This window comes from Periplaneta americana, chromosome 10 (genome assembly GCF_040183065.1).
Source record: "Periplaneta americana isolate PAMFEO1 chromosome 10, P.americana_PAMFEO1_priV1, whole genome shotgun sequence".
NCBI classification, from domain to species: Eukaryota; Metazoa; Arthropoda; class Insecta; order Blattodea; family Blattidae; genus Periplaneta; species Periplaneta americana.
In genome coordinates, this window is record NC_091126.1 from 146,917,637 (window position 1) to 146,944,697 (window position 27,061).

The 27,061-nt window shown below is 35.2% G+C and overlaps 1 long non-coding RNA gene across 1 annotated transcript; it reads left to right on the plus strand.

Annotated features, from left to right (window-relative positions):
- The first annotated feature begins 2,742 nt into the window (after window positions 1-2,742).
- On the plus strand, window positions 2,743-3,614 carry LOC138707343 (uncharacterized). The gene is made up of 3 exons (XR_011334187.1): window positions 2,743-2,893; window positions 2,971-3,021; window positions 3,407-3,614. It is a non-coding gene; the product is annotated as an uncharacterized lncRNA (long non-coding RNA).
- Window positions 3,615-27,061: the final 23,447 nt, after the last annotated feature.

The window sequence follows — 27,061 nt, forward strand, 5'->3', positions numbered from 1 at the left end:
TATCACCTTCGGGGAGACCAAGACATAGAAATTAAATTATGGTTTATTTAATGACGCTTGCAACTGCAGAGGTTCTATCAGCATCACCAGTGTGCCAGAATTTTGTCCCACAGGAGTTCTTTTACATGCCAGTAAGTCTACTGACAATGAGCCTGTCACATTTAAACACACTTAAATGCCATCGACCATAGAAGGCCAGCGCTATACCAACTATGCTACCGAGGCCAACACCAAGATGTAGATGGGAGAATAATATTGAAGTAGATTTGAGAAAAGTGGGATATGATGCTAGAGACTGGATTAATCTTGCTCATGATAGGGATTAATGGCGGGCTTATGTGATGACGGTAATGAACCTCCAGGTTCCTTAAAACTTAAAAGTCATTTGTTAGTATGTACTAACGTTTACCATTTATATAGCTTTAAATCTAATACATCTCATTAACATCTTAGTTAGTTTAAAGGTTTAGAAAAAGTAATATCGATAAAATATTTATTTTGTTGGTCTATTTAGTTTTTCGGATGTGTTTGTACATTGAAATAAAGTATATAGTTGTTTTCATAGCTGATCAAAAACCTTTGACAGGTAGTGTATGTATGAGTTAAAAAGTGCCTGTAATTTAGAAATCAAATTAAATTGATTACATATTTACATAACATTGCTTTTGATCTATCCATTACCCAAAAGTTTCCCACATATTAGATAATATCCAGTATAATATAGTCTTCAATAAAATTAGGAATGTGACCTAACTCGAGTTACTAGTGAAAGGGAGCCACGCTATAAAATGAAAAGGCTGTGAGGGGTTGTGGGGTCCAGTCACATTCCTAAATGAAGACCCTGTATATCACTACTATTCGCTGTAACATACATAATTAAATAAATTCAGAAAAGATTATCTACACAACGCTCCTTTTCAATTATAGTAATATGATGAGAGAATAAAAATGCAACAAATTTTTGACTAGGAATACAAAAGTATTCGCAATGAAGCTGCTCCAGTCTTTTGTCATCGGATCTTCTAGGAATTGAACAATTGTCCTTTTGATTAGAAGGCAGTCTATGTCAGAAAACTATAATAAATCATAGAGAAATGAAAATGCTACTAGTGTAACATGTGAGATCGGTAGTGACTAAAGATGAATTTGACATCACCCACTTTTTAATCAATGCCATTCACCTGTCTCTATTCAGAAACAAACCACAAAATCCAAACTACTATTTCTCCCTTAGCAGTTTGACAGAATATCTAACTCTTACTAGCCAAATACTCTGTTATTTTGTTAATTCAAGTCAATTTTAGAACAGCTTTCAGCTCCTAATTCCATTTTGTTTTCTTTATATATATATAGGTTTTCGTCCATGACAAAGGGGATGTATCCTTCATGAAGAACCAATTGGCACTAAGAAATCCATCACTTGAGCAGTTGCCTAGAAGGGTTGACATAGGACAGAAGGCTAACATCGAATACACTCTTCGAGAAGTGCATTCAGACTCAACAGCATGGCTGCTTTCGTTATCTCAAAGAAACTGCACACTTCCAGAAGAGCAGAAACTCAACTATTATCACAAGTTGGTTGTCGGGAAACATAGCAAAATAATTCTAGAAACAAATAAATACCGCCTTAACATGAATATTTTAATTTTTTTAATAAATTAAGCTACAGTAAAACCCCGATAAGATGCTGTTCAAGGGACCAGGTGTAAACCACATATTAACCGGGACCGCGTATTAGGTGGGGATACTAATTTTGACTTATATACAGTATCTATTAGCATTTTTCTTTATTGAAATACATGATCCATGAAAGGTAATATAGTATTACTCCATTATGTAATTACTGTACTGAACGTCAAAGACATTTACAATATGTAAGCTGTACTTAATTCTTTCAGAAAAAAAGTCATTTATAGTTGTCTGCCATGTGCGTGTTCTCTAAGTCTTCATGTTTACCACACTTCAGTTTCCTGCGATTATATCCTCCCGACAACGTCGCAACTGCAGTGATTGAGTCGCGATTTTTTTATTATCATTCTTAATATCGATAATGGGATTCCTAATGAATCAGAGAGTTCTTTCTGAGTAAGAGTACTGTTCTCATTGTACTTTCGTAAGATTTCCAATTTTTCCAACAAAGAAAGCACTTTTCGTTTAACACTCATTGTAATGACATTCACAGACCTTCAATACAATACAGGACAACAAACTGCACAGCAAAAATTTCCAGAATTTTATTATGGCCGAGTGAGGAATGTTGTTTGAGAGAGAGAGGGTTAGCAAGAGGGTGAGGTATTGTAACTGTATGTAGACTTTAAGCGCGCAGGTAAAGAGTCGAATAAGAGAGCGTAACAAGAGGGTGGGGTATACTAAGGTATGAAGTATGAAGGTTTAATACCAATACTTTTCGGGTTAATGGAATCAGTGAGTTCAGTGACCAAGATGTTTCATTGCTGTTACAGTACATTGCTGAAAATTACATCGAAAATATTCCACAAAAACAGCGTATTATGCGGGACTTGAGCGCAACAAACGGGATATTTTATAATGGCGTTATATATGAAATGTGCAGGGACCGGACAAAAAAAGCGTATTACACAGGATAGCGTAATAAACGGGCGCGTCTTATCGAGGTTTTACTGTACTTAATTCACAATTTCACTTAAATTATAATAGGCCTAAACATGTAACACAACAACATTTTACAAATATCATGACAGGTATGATCATCATTTACTGCAGCCATACCTTAACACTACAACTGCATCACAATTCATTTATAAGTTTTAATTTTATTTGTATAGGTACAGCTTCACAGCATGTAGAACGGAATGCAAGATTGCCAACCAGATGAAATTTTGTAATTGCACACACCATCTAATCAGCCAGCCAGGTACTGGTATGACAAAAGTTAAAATTACAAAATTATTCTCAAATTCATAAAGAATTATAATATTCATCCCTTTCCAGGTTTACCAATCTGCAATTATGATGGTCTTCGATGTCTCAAACATTTTCTGTGTAAGTAAACTTTCAAGTATACTATTTCACAGTATTACACTTACTGATGATGCCTAGCTTACTGATATGTTCTAAAAAATAAGCAATAAAAATTGCTGTTAATTACAATTTTCTTGTATATACCTAGTAAAACATTTAAAGTATGCAAATAGTATATTAGTAATTGATGCTAATATGAAGCAGAAAACTGTAAAATATGATTAAACATATATATTACAGTTGTATTTTATTATTCCTATGGAAGTTTGCACTTAGTTAAAAGTTCTCTTCAGTGTGCAAGACTAGGTTTCTATGTAACTGAAGAAAAAAAATCAGAGATCAATTTATTGTGATTTTTACTTCTCACTTTCAATTTCATGTTTTAAAATTGCTGAAACAATTTCAGGGAAACCTACAAACGAGACTAAAAAATCCGTAAAGCAGATGAAAATTAAATGCAACTGCATACCAGAGTGTGAGTTTACAGAGATCAACTTTGTACGCAACACAATTCACAAGTAAGTAACTGACAAATGTTCATAAAAACTTGAGATTTGAAATATATTATACTTTTATAAATTCTAAATGAGGTGGTAGAGCAAGTGGACTGCTTCAAGTACTTGGGGTGTACTGTAAGTAGTAACATGAGCTACTGCCAAGAAGTCAAAAGGAGACTAGCAATTGCAAAGGAAGCTCTTAATAGAAAAAGGAGCATCTTCTGCAGACCTCTGGAGAAAAAACTAACACGAAGATATTAGTGAAGTGCTTTGTGTGGAGTGTAGCATTGTATGAGGCAGGAGGCAGAAACATGGACATTATGACGAATGTGAAGAAAAGTGACTAGAAGAATTTGAAATATAGGTATGGAGAAGAATGGAGCATGTGAAATGGACGGACAGGATAAGAAACAAAGCTGTGTTGGAAAGAGTGGGTGAAGAAAGACTGATGCTGAATCTGATCAGGAAGAGGAAAAGGAATTGGCTGGGTCACTGGTTGAGAAGAAACTGCCTACTGAAGGGTGCTCTGGAAGGAATGGTGAAAGGGAGAAGAGTTCGTGGTAGAAGACGATATCGGATGGTGACGACACTAAGATATATGGATTACATGCGGAGTCATAGAGGAAGGCAGAAAATAGGAAAGACTGGAGAATGCTGGGTTTGCAGTGAAAGACATGTCCTTGGGCAGAACACTATGAACGAATGAATGAATACTTTTATATTCAGCATCAGCAGCAACAGCATTTACATTGACATTAGCAGTAGCAGCAACACCTACTGCTACATATCTCCATACAAACATTTTGGCACTTTCCAAATCTTTCATAAATCAGAGCCTTTGTTTCAGCATATCGACTTTACTTCTAGATATCATCATCATCATCATCATCATCATCATCATCATCATCATCATCATCGTCGTCGTCATCATCATCGTTATTAGACAGCTGTAATAAGTAATATGAAAATAGGATGTAACATTCCTTTACAATATTCCCACTTACAACTCGAATGCCCAAAAGATTTACTTGCATCAGATCACCCAGCTCCCTACAAATACTATACAACGAACACAAACTGCACAAAAGCACATCATTACTTTATATATACAGGTGGCTCCTGATTTGAAGAAGGCCCACACAGAAAGTGAGAGTTGGTTGTGCTTTTGTTGTATATAATGAATATACGGAAATCTATTTGGCACAATTCAAACTGGCACCACAATGTTCAGTGTGCCAAGCGAAATTATATGCGATAAGAGTAGCTATAGAATGGAGCACTCAAAACAACTGCAGTGTATGCTTGTTCAGTGAGTCACAATCTGCCTTGCAATCAGTAAATGATAAGTACAACACCAACCCTATCTCTGACAGTCAGGCAGCTACTTGACAATTTTTCCAAGCACATATGTCTATCCTGGGTTCGAGGACATGTTGGTGTCCTGGAAAACGAAAGAACTGACGAGTTGGCCAAATCAGCAGCAAAATCAGATGTACCCAGCCATTTTACAATCTGTGCCCTCTCGCTTTTGTTAAAATTAAACTGAAAGATTATGTTGTTGAAGAGTGGGACAAACAATGGAGGAATAGCACAACAGGTTCTTAACTAAGGACTTATATTTCCCGACCGTGCTCGACAGATTAAAGTGTAAAATATTGGTTCCTAACTTTGTTTTAACACAATTTCTGTCGGATCATGGTAAATTCGGAGAATATCTTGCAAGATTCAAGTACAGAGAGAAGGAAAGAGTAAGTGCGACGAGAAGATCCAAACAGTGAGACATAACCTATTTGAGTGCCCATTATTCTGGCGATAGAGACATAAATTGAAGTCAAATCTGGACTTCCAGGGATATACATTCTCCAGCCCTTTGCAGAGTCTAGTTTATGATAAAGTGTTATTTAAAGATTTTCTAATGTATATTAATTCTGTATATTATAAAGAACTTAGTGGACAAAATCAGTGTACACGTATATAGAATTTTAGTGTATCAGATCTGTATATATAGAACTCCAAGGGACCTTCTGGTAAAATATGGTTCCCATGTTGGATGCGCAATTTATTATTATTATTATTATTATTATTATTATTATTATTATTATTATTATTAATTTATTCGTTTATTAATTCATAACAAAAGCCCTTAGGATGCAGTAAGGCACACTTTTCTTCGTTGCAGTGACACAAGCGACCAAATATCTGCATCAGTGAAGCTAATTGCTCCACCCTGTGAGCGGCTCATATTGCATTCCAGAGTCAACACCATTGAGATGATAGGTATGAATGAACACGCAGTTAAAACACAATTTCACTATCATGAATTCTAAAAAATATTTACAGCAAACATTGCTACCGAATGCAATGCTGAACTGAAGGAATGTACTCGTAGTATGTAATCAAAATCATGTTTTCACCCCCTCTCAAAATCAGAGGAAAATGTAAATATACTGTATTTACTTAGATTTCTTAAGACATTTTTATATTAACCACGAAGAGAAATTTTACTTTATAACTAACAAGAACTGGAATTCTATTACTTCTACTGATTCGGTTAAATTGGTTATCATTCAAAGAAAATTTATGTGTCTATGTGCTTTTAGGTTTTTGTCAAACTCATCTGTTTTCAATTATGAGCGTACTTGTAAATATTTTAACTTTTCTAGCCTTTATGCTAGACGTCTTGAACTTGACTACTTATTCTTTTGTAAGGTCGTAACTGTACTTGGCATACAAAATGAATTGAAAGTCCGCCAATTTGCACTACCAATATGGTCTTAATTGCAAGAGTTAAATATGCAAAAATGCCACTGCACAAACTTATCTTCTTTTTCTAATGAAGTGAAGATGACAAGAGACTGAATTAAAAGCTCGCAATCATTCTGCTTAATTGGAAACTGCCACTTTTTTAGCGTCTTCTATACATGTAATATAAGAATTATCTTTAATTTTAAGTTGGAAGAATACTTAATTACTTTTCTTAAAACACACAAAGTGTGTGGACAAGGATTGTATATTTCTTCCTGTCGGGAAAACCAACTCTAGAGAAGACAATTTTGTCTTGTTTAGTGAGGAAAACTGAAAACAGATAACTGTTTTGTAGTAAAAGAAAACATTTGGAGTTAAGTCCTGATAACCCATGGCTCCACTACTGCATTATTCTATAAACACAGCTTCTAAAATGACTACAGTTTAATGTAAAATGTATAAAAGTACTCCCTACAATCATAACATACCAGTTCCTGTTCTACTCACAAATTTACCAATACTCCTTTCCATTTTTATTTATCCCATTTGGGTAGTAAATGATACTCTTTCAACTGTATGTATTCCAAAAGTGGAAATTTCATGAATTCAGATACAACTTTCATTTGATTAAATTGGGTATCTTTGAAATAGAGTACTGGCCCTTTATTTTATTCGTGAAGCCCATACTGTGATAACTGTGATAAGAAACTTCGAATTTCCCAGTTGACCATCACCTTGGTATCCCAGTCTAAGCAAATTCACAAAACTTATAGGATTTTGTGAAAAAGAAATCCAGTACTATTTTTCACAATATACCAAGGAGATACAAAATGAAGTAGAATTCCAATTGAATGCTAATCAATATTACATTTATGACGCACATATGTTAAATATGAAGTGTCCAAAAAGTCTATATAAATTAATATGAAATACTTTAACCCTTAAGCAGTCGTACCTAACTTTGTAACATTAAGAGTTGCACGGGATGTTGCTGACGATCCAAATATGGGTTCTTATGGGCTATTTTTTTAGTGAACAATTAAAATATCGTTCCTTTTTATTTATACAACTATATGAAATACTTTAATAGGCCTATCTATCACAATTTTATACCTAATTAATGTATACAGTAATGGTAATAATTCAATATTGGTTCACATGTAATATTCGAATGTCTATTCACTCCTAACCATAATTTATTTTTTGTCTTCCTTTCCAAACCACTTTCTTGATTTTTCTGTACGCACATTCATTACTTAACATCCATTGTTATTATTTGTTATACAAGTATGGTCAGTTTAGTCACTGTCACTATTTACAATAGGAGCTTTGTTGTAATAATTCGTCACCCCACACCACTTAGACCGTTATTATCTAGAGTATGTGGATTCCGATTTCAAACATGTTTATGATTATTGTTGCCTTACCAATTCTAAGAAAGGTACTGAAAGTTTCAGAAGTACAGGCTTACTCAACATGTAGTTAACAGCTCCGTATATGTGACTGGGGTGTCGACAACACTATGTGCGACTGCTTAAGGGTTAAAAACAGGAAAAGAGCAGCATATGTGTCTCAAGAAATATTATACAGGCTGTTCTCAAGTCTCAAACTGTGGCCATCTTCTTCTGCTGCCTTTTAGAGCATTGGGGGTTCTTCAGTAAAGATTTTCCACTTCCTTCTACCTAATGTCAACCATTTAAGTTCTACTCTAATCTTTTATCCCTTTCTCCCAAGTTCTTGTATAGAATCTTCATAAATAATGCTTGGATGCCCTCGTGTTTCTGTTCCTTGCAGTGTTGCTTTCATGAAATTGGTTTGGATTTTGGTCCTGTATTCGAATAACATGACCAAACCACCGAAATTGGGGGTTATTGGAGATTGTCTCTTATTCTCTGGTTACAGAATAGATTGTGACTCGCTTTTCAAGCAATGTGGTAGAGACACTTCATTTCAGCTGATTTCACTCTACTAACATCCTTTCCTCTGGCTGACCAGATTTCACTTCCATGAGGCCAAGGTTTCTGGTTAATATTCATAATGATATAGAACAGAGTTTTTCAGATGGTTGCACTTTAATGACATGACAATTACGTCTATTACTCATAAAATCGATGACTGTTAGTAATCTAATTCTAAAATGCAGCTACAAATCTTTACACAGTTAGAGCCCAAAAAAACAAATATCAAGTCCCTAAAGTCACAGCAATACTGGACATGAGGTTTAGGACATTGAAGAAAATTGGTCTGTTTGTAAATGTCACAATGATGAATCTGGATTACAATTTCTGAATATGACTCAGTTGAGTCGAAAATATTAAATATTCATTAAACAAAATGTGTACAAATAACTTCTTCCAAACAGATAAGCATAGACGGACATTGTGTTTAACTTAATAAAGCAGCTTATCGAATTTCTAATACGGCTCCTAAACTTGACGCTTGTGCCAATTTTTTATAATTTCTAGATAGCTGTCTTTAGGTCAATTTGTTTCGAGAAATTCATCAAGGCTACTTTAAATCTTACAACTTTGTTATTTGTAGAGTGGAGTGAGGAACAAGTAGAACTTCAGGCCCACAATCTTGTGTCCTGTGGTAGCTTATAGGAGCAAGTTCGCTCTTGGTGTTCCTGTTGCTTATTCCAACATTTCTCCTTAATTTACAAATGCCCACTAAGGAAACTAATGCTCTGCAACCTGTCACTTAACAGTTGGTTTTGCTTGCATATCCCGGCTATTCACATCAAGCTCATGGGCACAAATAGCTCATACAATGTACTGCATCACAAAATACCTTTATCTGCGAGCAAGAACAAGGCTGCTGCTACAGTCCCAGACTGTACTCGCTCAAAGGAGAGCACCTGACGTCGAGATATGCAGCTCTTCATCAGAAAAAAACGACTAAATTTTAAGCACAACAACCAAGATTTCTATAAAGATCGAAGCACGCAGATCAAGTATCAACACACAGAACCACCACTGCTGTCGCCAACACCATCAATGCCATTATAAACATACTACCAAATATATATAAACTCCATATGAATGTAATGAACAAAGGACAACTTATCCATCTTACCACACATTGATTTCAAACATACCAAGTCCAAATCCATCACAAGTTTAAAATTTTGAATTAAATGGGAAGATTATTTAATGAAATCAGTAGTACAGTTGAACTTCGTTACAGCACCATCTAAAGGACTAAAGAAATTATGTCACAATAAATGGGTGTAGCTATAAAAAAATATAAATAAATACTGTAAATAAAATTCAAATCAAAAATACATACACAATATCACCTATTTTGTGCACTACTATAATTTAATTCGTAATTTCATACAGACCTAGAGTATTGCAAATTTTTTAAGTACTTCACACAATTATTGTTGTTTATTATTATTATTGAAAAATAAAAATACAAGTAATTGATTAACTAGCGGACTTACTCGTATTAATTATGTGACATAATTAACATGAGTAAGTCCGCTAGTTAATCAATTACTTATATTCAAGTGTTAAAACTAGTGTACGCAAGATTCAAAATGAATGAAAATATTTTACTGAATTGTAGAAAATAGTGAAATATAGAGAAAATATTAAAATGACAGGAATAAAAAATAGGTACACATTAAGAACATGGGTTGAAGAAATATGTAATTTTTTTGCTTCCATTTTGCAAAATACTGCACAAGTAATTCACTTCCATTTTTGCTTAAACAAACCAAATTCACAGCACACATCAGCCTTCTTTTTACCACATTCGACTTGTTTTATAACATTAACTTTATCTTCCACACTTAAAATTTTCTTTGCCCACTGTTCCATTGTACTATATGTAACACCTCTTTACAAACTGAATTTCTGAAGTTATAGTCTGAACTGAATATTTGGATTACAGTATGGTATATAACTTCACAGGCTTCATTACTCACTGCACTGTGATTTCAGTTATTGTTCAAAAAGTACCTAACTCTCGTTTCATCAATAGTGACAATGATGAAGGATCGGTGGAGCCGAGAAAAATTCTCTCCAGCATCAGCACCGGGATTCGAGCCCGGGTTTTCAGTTCTACGTGCTGATGCTCTATCCATTAAGCCACGCCGGATTCCAATTCCGATGCCAGATTGAATCCTCTCAGTTTAAGCTCCACCTCTTAGTTTCCCTTCCCTCCACTGATTCATCATATGATAATGCACATTTCCTGCATGGAAATATCGTATGTACTTTGGTACATCGCTATAAAATGTACCTTCGCTCTATTCCTCTGCACAGAACATCCTTCTACTCATCATCTTTCAGCATATCTATTCCACACCTCTGGAACTCTCTCCCTGACCATGTCAGAGACTGTCGGACAATACCAAAATTCAAATTTAAATTTAAAAAATCACATTCTAGTTCATGGAATTGCTTGTTGAACACCTGTCAGGTTCCGCAACTTCGGCTTAACCCATGACATATAGTAAATATTGCAACTATGCTGTTGTAAAATTGACAATTAATATGTAATGCATTTATTATTATTATTATTATTATTATTATTATTATTATTATTATTATTATTATTATTATTAATTAGTTATCCGTATCATCATTGCTATCTCTGTTTTTCTTTCTTTTTTTTTTCTTGTATTAGCTCGATGAGAGCTCTATAGTGTTCTTTTGACCCTGTTGACCCTCTACAGGGCTTTAATATAATTTGTACTATTTTCATCAGCGTCTGTATTTCTTTTTTGTATTTATATGTGCTATCTGGTAGGATGGAAGAGAAGGCCTTATGGCATTAATCCTGTCAGATTAAATAAATAAATAAATAAATAAACAAACAAACAAACAAATAAAATAAATAAATAAATAATTTATAACAGTGACAATGTCACACAAAAAACCTTCCATTTCAACATGAATTCTGTTCAAAAGCATTCACAAGAAGACCATGCCAATCAATGTTCCACAGTCAGATGTCAGATTGCAATATGTGCTGAGTGACATGATGGGCAGTTCTGTCATGATGTGTGCTTACACTTTCTGCTGAGTGAGATACAGTGCTTCAATGGCCTTCTGTTCACCAAATAATGAATTGTAATAATGCATATATAAAATATGTGTTGGATTTTTACCACCGTCTTGTTGTAACAATAGTTATTTTCACGAGTCATGGTGATGCAAAGAAGGACCAGTATCTGCACAAATACTAATGTTACAATTGGTGAAAGGCTCGCGATTATTTCATTATTCACATAACAAATGAAGGGTACACGGGAAAAACGATCAAGGTCCATCAAAAATCGAAATTAAGTTAATAATGCTATCTTACAGTGGAAAGGAAGTACTATTATGTGGTCTAGCTAGTAATAAGAAATCATCGTTCTTGACATTCCACTACGTCAATTTCTATTAAACACACACATAACAAAGTATTAAGTGCTTAAACTTTAAAATTCGTTTTTCTCGAAACTTTCTAAAATGGACCTTGATCGTTATTCCCGTGTACCCTTCAAATGTGCCAGCTAGTGTATTTCTTTTGAAAATATCTTCGTAATAGCAAACAAGACTGTACCTGTGTTTTAGATAAGTGTCTCTAATTCACGTTACACTAAAGTTCATTATGTTGTTAAAATGTAGTTTACTAATGCTGGAAAGTATGCACATGAATGTTAATGTAAGGTTATACATAAATAAACAATTGAATCATCATTCTCTCTACAATTAAAAGTGAAATTTGTAATTGTACATATTATCTTCATTCAGGAACTATTAACTGCTTTATGAGAACTATGCACTCAGCAATAACTGAGTCTTCTTTCATTTAGTTTAATTATTTCATTCTGTGTGAACAATGAAAGCCAGTTTGTAACGCAAATTTCACCTTGTGAATTTTAAATCTTATTGTATTATTACACAAGAATTACATTTATATGTACTCAGTGCTGTAGTTGGAAACAAGTTCTAGAGGGTACTGTTGAAATCTCCTTGGTCAGACTAGACTCTATATGGGCTTGTACTGCACTTCTTTTCCAAAGTTACTTCTTCGTCATGCATCCGCCTCTGCAGACCTCCTTCCAGATCGCAGAATTGCATATAAGGCAAGAAATTAAACACTGACACTGGTGACCCAACACTTTTTAGGAACGAAGCATAAGAACTCTTTTACTGGAAGAGCATTTCATTTCTTGGTGCAGATATTGTTCATTAAAGTACCTAATGCTCATTCACATTCTTTAGTTTAAATTGAAATAGAATCTATAACATGTAACTGGACTCAAGATTCACGAACGCACGAAAAGTATCAATATTTCCCTCCTCTAGCAAACTGTTAGCATTACGCCTGAGCGAGTTTCAAAATTAGCGAATCATTGCAGCAGATTTCTTGAGGTGCCATGCCATAAAGTTAGTGTTAATTACTTATAGAAATACCACTGCGTTATGCAAGCTTGAAACTAACAAATCACAACTACTCCTGAAGTGCCAGACCTTGGTTTTCGATAAAACAATGAATGAACAAGCGTTTGAGCAAAGGATATGAGATGCCAACTGCTACTTTATGCCAGATATTAAAATTTCAAAGTATATTAAGACTATTTAAACATCGTTAATATATTTTTGAGTCTAGGCCTTTTATTTTTTTCTGGTACAGTAACAGCGAGTTTTTATTTTAGACGGTATGGTGTATCGGCCCAACTACAGCACTGTATGTACTAGTGTATTCAAGTCCTTGTAAATGTACGATGCAATTAGTGGTAAAATAAAATATGATTTGTGTGTTGAGATAAAAACAATGGTTTAATAATTAAATTAATTTATTAAGTTGAGTATGATTATGTGAGGGGCATTCGGAAAGTTGGGACAGTTAAGTATTAATGATGATAGAGAATTCCAAAGGTTCACACATGCTCAGTTTAAAGGTAGGCGCTCACTTACCAGAAAAATATTCATTTGGCATGTTCGGATTTTTATTATAGTAATGCTCGCTTATCAGAATTTCCGAATTGATCATCAAATGGTGGTGTTATTTACCACTCTCTAGTGGCATTATTTCATTGTGTTCTGGACTGAATCTGGAAATGAAATAAATAGCTTTGTAACTTAAAAAAACTACGAAGAATATACCTGGTTTATTCATTATTTTCCCAATCCCATCCCATAATTATATTCCTTTTGCATGTTACACTGCTAAAATCCCAATTTGATAAACTATAAAACTCTTCATACTATTGGACTAACAAAAAAAGCTTTGCGTCATCCATTAATTCATTTATATCTTCAATATTACCGCGATTGAATGCCTCACAATCGATATAATTGTCGTGACATTACTTACTTTCATAAAGGTCCATATGGAAATCCGTTTAGAATTCTCTGACCAGAATTCTGGACCAATCTGATCATGCGAGCAGAGACAATATGGCCAAGTGGATGATGTTCCATTTAAAACGGTGCAAAGAATAAAAATCGGAACACGGTGAACAAATCCATTCTGGTAAGTGGGCACCTACCATAAGAGTGAAACATTGGAAAGACTGTGTCATTTTGTGAGCTCATGTGATTATTTGTCGTAAAATTAATATTGGTTGCAAATGAGCAAATAATTGCCAATTACACCAGGTACAGGTGTGAAGTTCACATTGTGATTCTCTTTCTTCATCAATATATTCTAACTATCCCATATATATAACTCATCTTCGCCACTTCCTTTCCTCCCCCCATCATCCTTTCCTCATCATCCCATTTCTGGTTTTCAGCTCACTCTACAGGCGGCCTCCTGAAGCTACTGACTCTCTCAACTGGCCTCCGTGGAATGTAGTTAAGTGACATTGGATGGATTCTGCAACGAGCACCCGAGGCGAACCTACTTGAGGGAGGAGTTTCGCCTCGGACTGACAGGGGGGCCTTGGGGGAAGTAGCCGAAGCAGGAATGGTATATGGATTTCTGTCGGCTATAAGGACCGGTCGTTAAGGGAGTCATGTGGTTAGGTCGGTGCACGTAGGGGATCTGTGGCATGCAATTCATTCCATATCGAGGGTTAGCGCAATAGATCTCAATAAGTCGCAGTGCTGGGCCATCCGTACCCCCCTCAGTTAAATTCCATTCCATTCCACCTCATATATCAATGCCAGTTATGAGAGATTAACAAACCTAATGCTGTGAGTGAAGTTAGACTGCAACTTAGGCAGTTCACAAATGGGTGAACAAAGATGTACTATGAGGAAAGAAGCAGCCAGTCCTCAGTTATCAGTAATTAGATTGTGTAAAGTTTAAACATAATGAAAATTTACACTTGCAGAAATTACAATATATCTTTCACAAATTTCACGTTAAATACTCTATGAAACTGTCACAGATAGACTACAATATCTTTAAGGAATCTCATACAGTACCAGTTGCATTTTTTACCAGTTATTAAATAACTTGACTACCACTTCATGAATTCTCTTCAAATTTTTCACACTTATTCTGTATGTTTTAGCTTCAATTTGATATATAATACAGCTAGTAACCATGAATATGTTTGAAAGTTTGAAATTTTCAAGAAAAAAAATTGTCTTACAAAAAACATGCTTTATCCTAAACTAAGAAAATAATAGCCATTTACTATTTTATTCCTTAAATCTGAGATCATAATCTAAAGATTGGTCCTCAAAAAGGATCACAGCTGACTTCATACTACATTTATAGATTTTTAAATTTGCATTTAAAATGTTTTTTTTTTCCAATGTCTTTTTACTAGGAAATTGCTCATTTTTCATTCAAATTTAACCATTATGATCCAACCGCTAAAGATTATTACAAAGGACAAGTGTACAAAATTTGAATGAAATCAGAAATCGGGCATCGAACCCGAGTCCACAGGATTATAAGTCCAGCCAATAACAATTTCAAACTTCAAATAATTTAACTTGTTATATTAATTTTAAGACAGAATGCGTTTAAACGCAATTCATACACTTTCGTAGGTTTTCTGAACCTTAAAGGAGTCCCCTTTTATAGCTGGTTATTTAACGACGCTGTATCAAGTATTAGGTTATTTACTGTCTATAGAAGTGGTGACGGAGAGGTAGTATTTGAGATGAGGTCGAGGATTCGCCTTACAGTTGAGTAAAACCTCGGAAATAACAGAACCAACTATTCACTTCAAACAGAGCACAGCTCCAGATCGGCAGACACACATCCCTACATCTGAGCTAAGCAGATGGTTCTCATATTTCCTCAGTGCATTATGTAAATAGGTCTTCTAGAGATTCAAGCAATCGCGATCATTTTTTCAACAGTAATCTCACTAGAGGTTTTGATTTATCTAGAGAAAATCAAAACTCGAGTGGGATTTAATTGAGTATTACACGATTACAAGAAAGTATATAAATATTAGAAGAAATAAAATACTCTAATACAATAAAATATTAATTGGCTTAATAAAATTCTATTTCACTAATGTTAGCTTCACCAAAACGTTTGAACGGAGCCGCCATTTTAAGTTGAATGTCTATGCTGTAAACAAATGATGATCGCAAAGCATGTTTTATAGAACCGTAAACAATTTTCAGTTTGAAATGTTGGCAAACAAGAAACAAATGGTAAGAAGGTGATAAAAACAGGAGAAAGTATATCAGGATTGGAAGAAATGAAGTACTCTAATACAATATTAATTGACTTACTAAAATTCTGTTTCACTAATGTTACCGTCACCAAAATGTTTGAACGGAGCCGCCAATTTCAGTCGACTATCTATGCGGGAAACAAATTACGATCGTAAAACTTGTTTTATATTTTCTTCATTTTATTGGGTTATTTTACGACGCTGTATCAACTTCTCAGGTTATTTAGCGTCTGAATGAAATGAAGGTGATAATGCCGGTGAAATGAGTCAGGGGTCCAGTATTGGGTTGAGGGAAAACCCCGGAAAAAACCTCAACCAGGTAACTTGCCCCGACCGGGATTCGAACCCGGGCCACCTGGTTTCGCGGCCAGACGCGCTGACAGTTACTCCACAGGTGTGGACTTGTTTTATAGTACCATAAAGAATTTGCAGTTTGAAATGTTGGCAAACAAAGAAACAAATGCTAGGGTAGTGATAAAAAACAAACAAATACTAGAGAAGCGATAAAATTAAACAAATGCTAGGAAAGCGATAAAATTGTGCGATAAGCAACCATGATTGGTTGAAAGACGTCCTTTCGTACCGTTTTATTGGTCAAAAGTAGTATTATGTAGTAAAAGTGTAATAGTCAGTATTATTTCACTTCCTCTCTGTCCCTGGTGTCCAATTGCATGTCATCTAATAGTTATAAATGTGTCGCATTCGCAAAATAAACAGTACTTTCCTGGTGAAGTTGTGATCAACATTTATTTTATGACGTACTAAAGAAATAAAAATGTTCTTCAAATGTAACACATGAGAGGAGTAACTATTCAATCTGATATCGTATTTCTATTTCCAATCTTATGCTTCTTGGAATTCATCTAATTTATGTTCAAACTCTACGCTAAACCAAGCAAAAGAACTATACCAACATTATAACGAAAATTATTTCTATTTCTGGCAAACAATTACACTGATATCACGTATACTCGAGACTCAGTGTTTACTAATAAAATGAACTGAAACTTATATAGTTTGACTTCATCTGTAGTTACCGGCATAAATTCAATCTGGATAAGTCACAATAATAAAATTAAAAGTAACCCCGATTGTATGGTATACAAGAACATGCACAGTAAACAAGATTTAGAATGCTGAGAAGCTATATTTTATGTGTAAATGCTCTTGATCGAAAAATAGATATTAGAGATAATATTAGTACCATGCCAATCAACTTCAAAGTTATGCGCGTGCATTCCGTATTTTCCTTACAGCCATGGGTGGACAACTCCTGCTCTGAAACTGTAAACATAACCTCAGTCAGGTAGAACGAACGCTGTTCTAGCTGTCGTGTCTATACGCGGTTCTTGCAAGAAGTAAGTTCGCTCGAGTCTGCAGTAAGGGGCGACTCGTTATGAATGAAACACAGTATAATCCGATCAGATCGTTACTCTTTTATTGACGACTGGGAAAAAAGTACTTATTTATTAAGAAGGAAAGTAAAGCTATGTATCTTTTATTGTGCTCTACTACACTTTCTTACGCATAACATTTTAATATCAGAAGACATTTTACAAATAGACATGACGAAATTTTGGTAAAGTAATACTGTATGGACCTGCAAAGAGAGAAAGCTTTAGAAGAGCTAAAGGGAAAAATGGGATACCAACAAGGTGAGACAGACATCACATGTCGTCAGCATGTTATGCGTGAGAGTTACAGAATTGCGCCACATATAATCGACCAGCTAAGATTATTTGTAGATATATTTAAAATGTGGCAGAAACAAGCCGAACACAGAAAAACTTTCCCACTTTCCTTCACTAGAAAGTGTCGTGAAGAGTAATGAAGAAAATCTTGTGAAATATAAGACTCTTCTTAGAGACCTTACAATAGAATTCACTTCAAGAAAAAAGTTCAAACTTCTAAACGTACAAAAAGATCTCAGGAGTAAGTTTATTTCATTTTCCGTGACATGTAAAACAATTACTTTCTTGAATTTGTGATTGTTTAGAAATGTAGGATAATATCTTCTAAAAATAGAGGAATACTCTTTAATGTATAAACACTTGTAAAATCTCACATTCTATTTTTAAAACAAGACAAATATTAGCAAATAGTATAATAATAAATAAGTGCTGCAGTTACCGGTGTATTTGTTGTAGCTCGAAAAAGTTGAGTTCAATTTATGTTCTCAGTACTACAAAATATCGTATTCTAATCACGAAAGCTTGGCAACAATAGAATTTTAGTATGTGTGTTTAACTTTAGTTTGTATAAAGCTACTATAATGATTGTACCATGCGTCATTCTGAAATACAAATCATAGAGTAGATGATATAATGATCACCTGCATGAGCCGCCACAGCGCACAGTGGCAGTGGACTGCTTCTGCAGCATAAATAGATACAACTTGTAACTGCTGCGGCTAGCTCTGTCTGTCTTTCTTTGCGTCAAAGTTTTTAGCACTTCGTGAGCACGAGTTGCCCATCCATGCTCATAGCTGAATGGATATCAACGTTAGCCTGTTGAGAAAATATTTCATGTTCGGTTTCCGGTCGTGAACGTTTTTATTAGAGCTATTATTACATCTTTGCAATTTGAACGTGTGTTACTCAGAATTATTTTTAGTAGGTTATTTTACGACGCTGTATCAACATCTCAGGTTAGTTAGCATCTGAATGAAATGAAGGTGATAATGCCGATGAAATGAGTCCGGGGTCCAGCACCGATAGTTACTCAGCATTTGCTCATTTTGGGTCGAGGGAAAACCCCGGAAAAAACCTCAACCAGGTAACTTGCCCCGACCGGGAATCGAACCCGAGCCACCTGGTTTCGCGGAGAGAATGGGCTAGCAGTTACTCCACAGGTGTCAGAATTATTATATGTTTCTTTAATACATTTTGGGAAAATTATGTAGCCCTAAAAATGATCACCAATAATTTCTGTCGTCATCGACTTCTTTAAGTCAAGTGGGAAGAGATACACTAATTAATACTCGTGGAAGCTTCTAATAAGATTGAAATAGATATACAAACCAGAACAGTAATTTTATTCATACTTTCCAACTACTGTATAATATATGGCTAACGTTATCCAATCACTATGCATTCCACTCTTAAATGAATGTAGGACGGGAATATGAGCAAAATATTAACGTTTGAGTTAAATAAAATCGCAATAAATTCAATTTTAATTTACAGCCTAGTTAATATTTATATTTCTTTCAAATGAAACTCACTGTCTTTTCTATATTTTTTTACAACTGGAATTATTGCATAACGTTAATATTATAAACAAAAACTTGAACGATGGAATATTAGGTAAAATAAATAAGAATGAAATGAGTATAAAAGGGTTACGTAGATTTAATTACTGAATTTTTAAAATAATATTTGTAACTTTATGAACGAAAGACAAAATAGAGCGCAATAACATGTTTCATCCTCATGGAGTTTTAACATGGAAAACGCGTAACATAGCCGTGAAGTGCAAACAGAATCATTCAATAAGGAAAGCCCTGTCAACGATATTGGTTAAAGTAAAATCGGCATTGTCACTTTGAAGTAATTTATCGTCTTTATTTGATTATATTATCATTTAAGAGTATATTTTTCTTCTAGAGCAAGATGTTACGACAGAAATAGTGGAATAAAATTGACATTACGTGAAAATACAAAATAAAAAAAAAGTCAAGCAATAAGCGGGGATCGAACACGGTAGCTTTTGTTCCGTAGACACAGTAACTTCTGCTCCGTAAGTACAAACGAGGAGGCGAGACCTGGCATGTTAGCTGTGCGAGAAAGGAAAGAATGAGCTATCAGAAAAAGTTTGTTTCATTATAGTTGATATTGTACGAATCTACCAACACGGATGTTCATCTCAGACTAAATTCTAAAGCCTATCTTCCTCCTCCATACGCATTGGTGATACAGCCACGGTACATGATAAGGTCACAGAGCAGGTCTTGCCTCCTCTAGTACTGCGTGTTCAGTTCAAAGTGTGTTATGACTCGCTGCATGCCGTCATGTGGCTAGCCGATGAGCCTAGAGAACTCAATCTTCCTACACTTCCGAAAAGGCGTATTACCTACGTGCCAGAGAAGTCGCCTGGCAAGTACAGCGTTCATTCTGAAGAGTACTTACCGATACGTACGGTATTGCCGGTAGTGGCAGGAATGTGAACTGTTTGGAAACACGTACTGAGGTGAGTTTTTTAATTTATGAGGAGAGGGTTAAGACGATTACTTAGGTATTTGTTGACATTAACTTCGACGCTCAACATGGACACGGAGCATTTTATTTGTGCTGTGGAATGTTGCCGTTACCGATGATAACAAATACCCTGCGTACGATTTTCCCGCGCAAAATACAGTTAGAAAGAGGTTATGGTAGCACACAGACCGTACAGACCGCCATCTGTTGCTACAACGTTCAAGTTATACCGTACACTTTCTCAAGTTCAGATTGAACGCCTTCAATAATAGGCAACTTCTCTGACATAAAAGCTGAAACTCGCTTCAAATTGCTGACTCACAACAGTGACGTCATGACACACTTTGAAATGAACACCCAGTATAGTTGAGCATTATGCCAATGAGCAACCGCAACACTTCAATTCAAGCCTTTGTCAATATCCTTTCCACGGTATGCGCGGTGAAAATTGCGGGCACCTAAAAACTCATTTGTTGTTAAATTCGTGTATTTGGAAGTTTTGTGAGTTATATTATCATCTAAATTAGAAACATAACGACAGAATATTGTTAGATTCGTTCTAAAAGCGTGTGATGGAATCCTAAAGCTAGAACGCTGGAACATTTCCGTACAGCTGTACTGCATGGGCGCTATGAAGACGTTTCTAAGCAGGTCAGTTTTTCTTACCATGAGTGGCGATTCCTCCATGAAGGATATGAGGATGATCCTACAGTTTAATTTCGTGCCTCTGAGGATAGAAAATATAGCCTATGTTAACTCCTGCGAAAAACATTTTAATTATAGATTCTGTCTTAGCTTCTACTTCCTGTCGTGAGTTGTCGCCACTGTACAGCTCAGAAATAATTTCCGAGGAACCTACCAAATATCTTACAGCAAACGGTATTTCTAACAGTGAAGTTATGGACAGGAGAGTGTGCGGAGAGCGGGGTATGGCTTGAGTTTAACCGCGTTTGAGGATATGACCGTGTATCCTAACACTACGACCCTCCTTTCTGGATGTTGGAGACCCTATCAGAGATTACAATAAGAATTTTCAAGTACCCTTATAGCCTCCTTAAATGCATTTCATTGGTCATTTTAAAAGAATAGAATAATAATTTAAAATGATATAATGTAAAAAATAAAATGAATAAAAAACAAAATTACGGAAAAATAAATAAAATAAGCTATAATAAATACAAGAATTAACAGGACTTTCAGATGACAGGACAGCCGAAAGAATATCTGAAGTCGTATTTGATAATTTAGAAGAATTTAACTGTAGCAAGAAATTAATTGTGCAAACGTACGACGGACCATCGGTAAATATCAGGCAGTAGACTACAATTGCTTAGAAGCCATCTTCGCAACTAAAATGGGGAGAAGAATCGAACTCCACTATTAATAAATTGCCAGTTTCAGAATGGTGAGTCAACGACTAACATAGGTCTACTTGTATTTATTATTATTATTATTATTATTATTATTATTATTATTATTATTATTATTATTATTATTATTATTATTATTATTATTAGTTTCTGTCTTAGTCATCAGTCGTCAATCTCATATCCTACATATAAAAAATATCACGAGTCGCCACTGCTTTCCAAGAGTATATGTCAGTACTGTGGAGCTGCTTACCATTACAGAAAAATATGGCCACGTTTAGCCTGAATGCAAACCTGCAGTCGCTCCGCCGTGTCGTAGACTGCCGGTATTCTTTAGCCCTTTGCAGCAGAAATTAATTTTTTGTTTTTCATTTCATGGATCATAACAAAGCTTCAATCAATTTTTTTCAACATTTTAACTCTATACACAATTTCAAAACATAGATGTCACCTCTATGTATACTCAAGAAGTGGTTCCTTGGTGGAATATCTGTGCCATAAAATTTATAAAGAAAGAAAAGGGTAATTCTTCTGAACAATCACTATGCTGTAAAGGGTTAAAAGATACCAGGCGTTTATCGGAAATGTTCATAGCCGTCTTGGATACGCTTACGAAGTATTTCAATGTTGAGAATGAATGTTAATCGTCTTCAAGTGGCCCCATAAATAAAAGTCCAGATGATTTCGGTCTGGAGAACGCACGGGACAGTCACAGCATACCTAGTAAAGAAGTCGAAAGAGAGTGCGTAAGTACAGTTCGGTTAGGTTTAACTAGGCAATAAGGACACATGGAAAAATAGGTATGTGAAATTTTCTCTATGTTCTTATGTCTGCTGTCCACCGATCCAGTGGATCTCACATATTACAAAAGACCCCTGTATTAGAAAGTATGCGTCACATTCGTGATTTTATCATCTGAATGATAAAAAACAGGTATATGCGTGAAAATGTGGGACTTAATTATGTAGCATCACAATACTTTCCTTTGCAATTTTTTTAAGATAGGTAATATGTGGCTCATAAATTGCGCTTGCAGTGTGGGGTTAACGATTAACAGTAGAGACACTCGCGGTGTTCTTATTGGTATTCCTTGTCACTCTTTATTCGTCTTTAAATGGGCATGCGGACAAAAGAGCCGTGCTCGCCAACTAGCAATTTTACTGAAACAGCTCCCATCAACTGGAATGTGTGATTCGTGTCGATGCTGTAAATGAACTTTAACGTGCAAAAGTCGACTCGAAACGAATGGAAGTTACAGGTGCGCTTTTGATTATAATTACATCATCTAAAACACGCAAACCGTAATCGTTTCGACGATACTTAATGAAGGTGCGTGAGGGCCGGCGTTAAGATCAGCAAACAGCGCATCTGCGCCCGCAGTTCGTGTGACAACTGCAAGGGGACGGACGCGCAGTAAGTAGAATTCAGTGTTAAATGGTTTTATTAAAATTCGGCAGCTTACTGGAAGGCACACCTATAGCACACTTAAGTAACAGCAAAATTGTAAATACCGGTATTAACTTTATGCTAATTTTTCTATTGAACTCTTTACGTCCCGAAACCAACTTGTCTGAAGAAGCCTTCCACACGTGGTTTGTTACAGAATTTAACGCAGACCCACACGATTTATTTATATAAATATATTAATTATCACATTGATATTTAGTGCTATTTGTATGTACGGGTTTCACACAAAGACATGGAACATCACAAAATATATCAATAACTAAGAAGTGTTACCTCATATCTACAAAAATGGTTATTTAGTTTAACAATATATTTATTTTTTTAGTTGTTATTTAACGACGCTTTATCAACTACTCGTTATTTAGCGTCGATGGGATTGGTGATAGCGAGATGGTATTTGACGAAATGAGGCCCAGGATTCGCCATATATTACCTAACATTCGCTTTAAGGTTGGGGAAAACCTCGGAAAAAACCAAACCAGGTAATCAGCCCAAGCGGGAATCGAACACACGCCCGAACGCAACTGTACATCGGCAGGCAAGCGCTTCAACCATCTGAGCTACGCCGGCGGTCGTTGTACATTATTATTATTATTATTATTATTATTATTATTATTATTATTATTATTATGTTCACAAAATTGTAAATTTAACTAATATTTTGTCCTCGAGTAAAAAATCTTGCAGTTTTTTATTCACCTGCAAATTTGCAGATACAGTACGAGGTATCTTCTTCTTAGCCACTGATATATTTTACGGAGATAATGCCTCGTAAATAATATTCGTGCGACACTGTAGTTCACCGCTATACAGCATACCAAGAACCAGGAATAATATATTATTTAAAAATGCTTTAAACCGCAGACACGATACCTCCATGCTGGTTGGATGATCGTCAACCTCTGCTTCGGCATTCGGACGTGAGACCAGCAGCCGGTTGGTCGGTCTGGGTCTTTCATGGGCTGTAGCGCCACTGATTATTATTATTATTATTATTATTATTATTATTATTATTATTATTATTATTATTATTATTATTATTATTAAACCGCAGAGGCTATTCAGCGTTGAAATTTAACATGAACGGGCTATTCTGTATGTAATCGAACATCAAAAAGCTAGACATTTTTTGTACTTCAATTTTTTCCTATACATAAAGAGTATCGAGCAAAAATAAATCTACAAAATTTCACTATCGAAAGTCCAACAGTATTAGCGTTATCCAGTAACAAGTTTAGCGTGTTCAGTCACTTTCAATGCTCGGAACTCGGGACTACTTTATTGCAGAACATTGAATCGAAGATCATTTTGAACTTACATTTGGTGGTTTATATTAAGGTATAATTATTTTTATGTTATACAGCGGAACTAATGTCCCTATTTTACTTACTTTCAGCGTCTTTGACAATTTAAACAAATAAAAAAATTATTAAAAGGGATTAGAAATTATTTTCTTAGTGGCACGGTAATAATATTGGAGGGTAGAGAATACAATATTTTCAAACGCCGGAGATTTGAAGTGCTCAAAGAAAATCGTTTCTTATGGATTCAATAAGAACATGTCTGTGATAAGCTTGGTTGTTTCACATGCAAGCCGGCAGCCTCAAACGTGTTCATAACGCGGGTTTTAGATACACCTAACTGAAGAGACGCATTAATTTACATTACCTAATTGTGCCGCTGACGACAAAGTTCAACATGCAGTATTCTACGTTATCTACTAGAATTTAACTCTATTTTTCCCTTAATGTGTGATCACTGTCGCATGTGAGAGCGTAATGAACACATGAAACAATTTAGTGGCGTTCAAATACACAAGCTATCCAATGTTAATTTCTTCCTTTCATCCATTTTCTTTCTTTCGTTTTCTTCTTTCATTCTCTCTTTGTCCTATCCCCTTTTAATGCCGTTTTACAAGTCACTGCGGCGTAGGTTGGGCAATTTCATTTGATCAGGATTAGAAATAACCAGTGGCGTAGCATGAAATTTTGAGCAGGGGAAGCTAACTCCATTTGTCTTGCATGCAATATGAGAAAACGTATTACAAAAATACAGTCTTAAAATAAATAGTAGTCAATTTCAAGTCAGCAGTCGAAGATTGGTTGGAACATCGTAAGTAACACCAATAAGGCATGACCTCAAATGATACGTAGTAAAATATGATTTCACGGTTTACACATATCTCTTAACAGACACGTATACATATAACATTAGCTCACTCCCTGTCATACTTAGAGAAATCACAATATTAGTATCATTACGTAAGTATGCGTCTGTCTTTTGGTTGTGTCCTTCATTGACAGCAAGGGAGTCGGTCATTTGTTTTTTAAATCACACTTTTGTTCGTAAGTCAGTCTTCATAATACAATTGTCCTAAAAAAAATTCAAGTAAATTAGTGTCAGGAACTGTTATTTCGCTCATTATTTATTATATCAACCACAATGCACACTAACACTTCAAGTGAACACAACTGACGAAAAGGGATAACTCGGAAACTACTTATTTTAAATGTTAAAGCTAGCTTCTTGCGAGCCTTGCGACTAGGGTAGTTTAGTTAGAAAGGGATGGAAAATCTCCGGGGTGGATTACACAGAAGAAACCAGTCTGCTTGGAAGCTGGTGTGTGCAGGCTTCTTGTTTACTGCTGCATCACAAATCATCCTGAGCTGCCGCATCACAATATTTAACGCGTAAATATAAATTCTATTAAAATTAATAAATCATTTTCTCCATAAACTGCAGGTTTATTATGAAATTATTATTAACTGGGGAAGCTAAGCTTTTTAGCTTACATTGACGCTACGCCACTGGAAATGACATTCACAGTGTGTGATCGTCACGAAGCAGGACTGTCCGAAAACATTACAGGTAAACCACAAGTCAAGGGAACAACACTCAGTCCGTTGGAACGAAGATCAATATTTGTCAAAGTCGGGAATCAAACCACGAAAAACTGAATTGCAATTCAGAACCACAGCTACGCACCCCACGATAATAACGTACATATAAACTAAATCTGAACAACGATCGAGAAAGCAAGACTAATAGCGACCGCAAAGCCAAAAACCCGCACGACAATGTTGCCTACGTCGCGTCGTTGATGTAAAGACTGCTTGTGAGTGTTTCAAGACATCGGGAGTGATCAACTCACGAACGTCAAGCAGCTTTGAATCGTCACACTGGTTTATACCAGATTGAACTTTTATCTGTTTTGGCAACTGTTATATAGGCCTATGTATAAATAATCAAGTGGCCTATTTGATACATCATCTCTACCTTTCAGTGTATAATAATCCGTTCCCCAATCTTTATTTAATTACTAGGCCGTTATTAAAAGGCTAGGAATTTTTTCGCATATTTGAGATCAATTGTACGCTTTATTTAACGTTATGTTATATGTTTCTTAGAAATGCAAATTTATTCGAGAATTTTTTTTCTATGTATGTAACCATAGGTAATATCCGATAATAGAACCAGAATATTTTGATAACTAAGATACTGTTTTGTTTTGTCTTTTTGTCTCAAACATCTCTAATATTATTTATTTCAATGATGTATGTTATTCAAAGTTACGATATCTTTCCACGCCGACCAAATGCTATTTCGAGAATGATGAGCAAGACTCGTAGCGCACGAGAGTTAGATACGAGACTCGAAAGACAAGTGGAACGAACACAGCGAGCGACAGCGGCAATTAGTTTTGTTCATCACTAATATACATATATTTTTCCGGAGTTTTCCTCCACCTAGCAGAACATGTTAAAAACAGTTCCTATTTTAAGGGTAGGACTTTATGGAAAACCATCCAAATGCCATTGATTACATCAAGGCATGCCTTCCCATATAATGTACTGCATTCTTATAATGTTTATTATTATTATTATTATTATTATTATTATTATTATTATTATTATTAATTTTAACATTACTACTACCACTACAACTACCACCACCACCACCACTCAGTAAAACCTCCGCCGTCACAACCATAATAAATCATTTTCACACATTTCTAGGCTAGAAAAATAAGAATAATCATGAATTTAACATATTATTGAGTTACAATTATAAAGATTGTGACGCTAGTCAAGCGTTTCGAGTGAATAACACCTATTATTATTATTATTATTATTATTATTATTATTATTATTATTATTATTATGAGCAGTAGTTAACACGTTCAACTTGTGC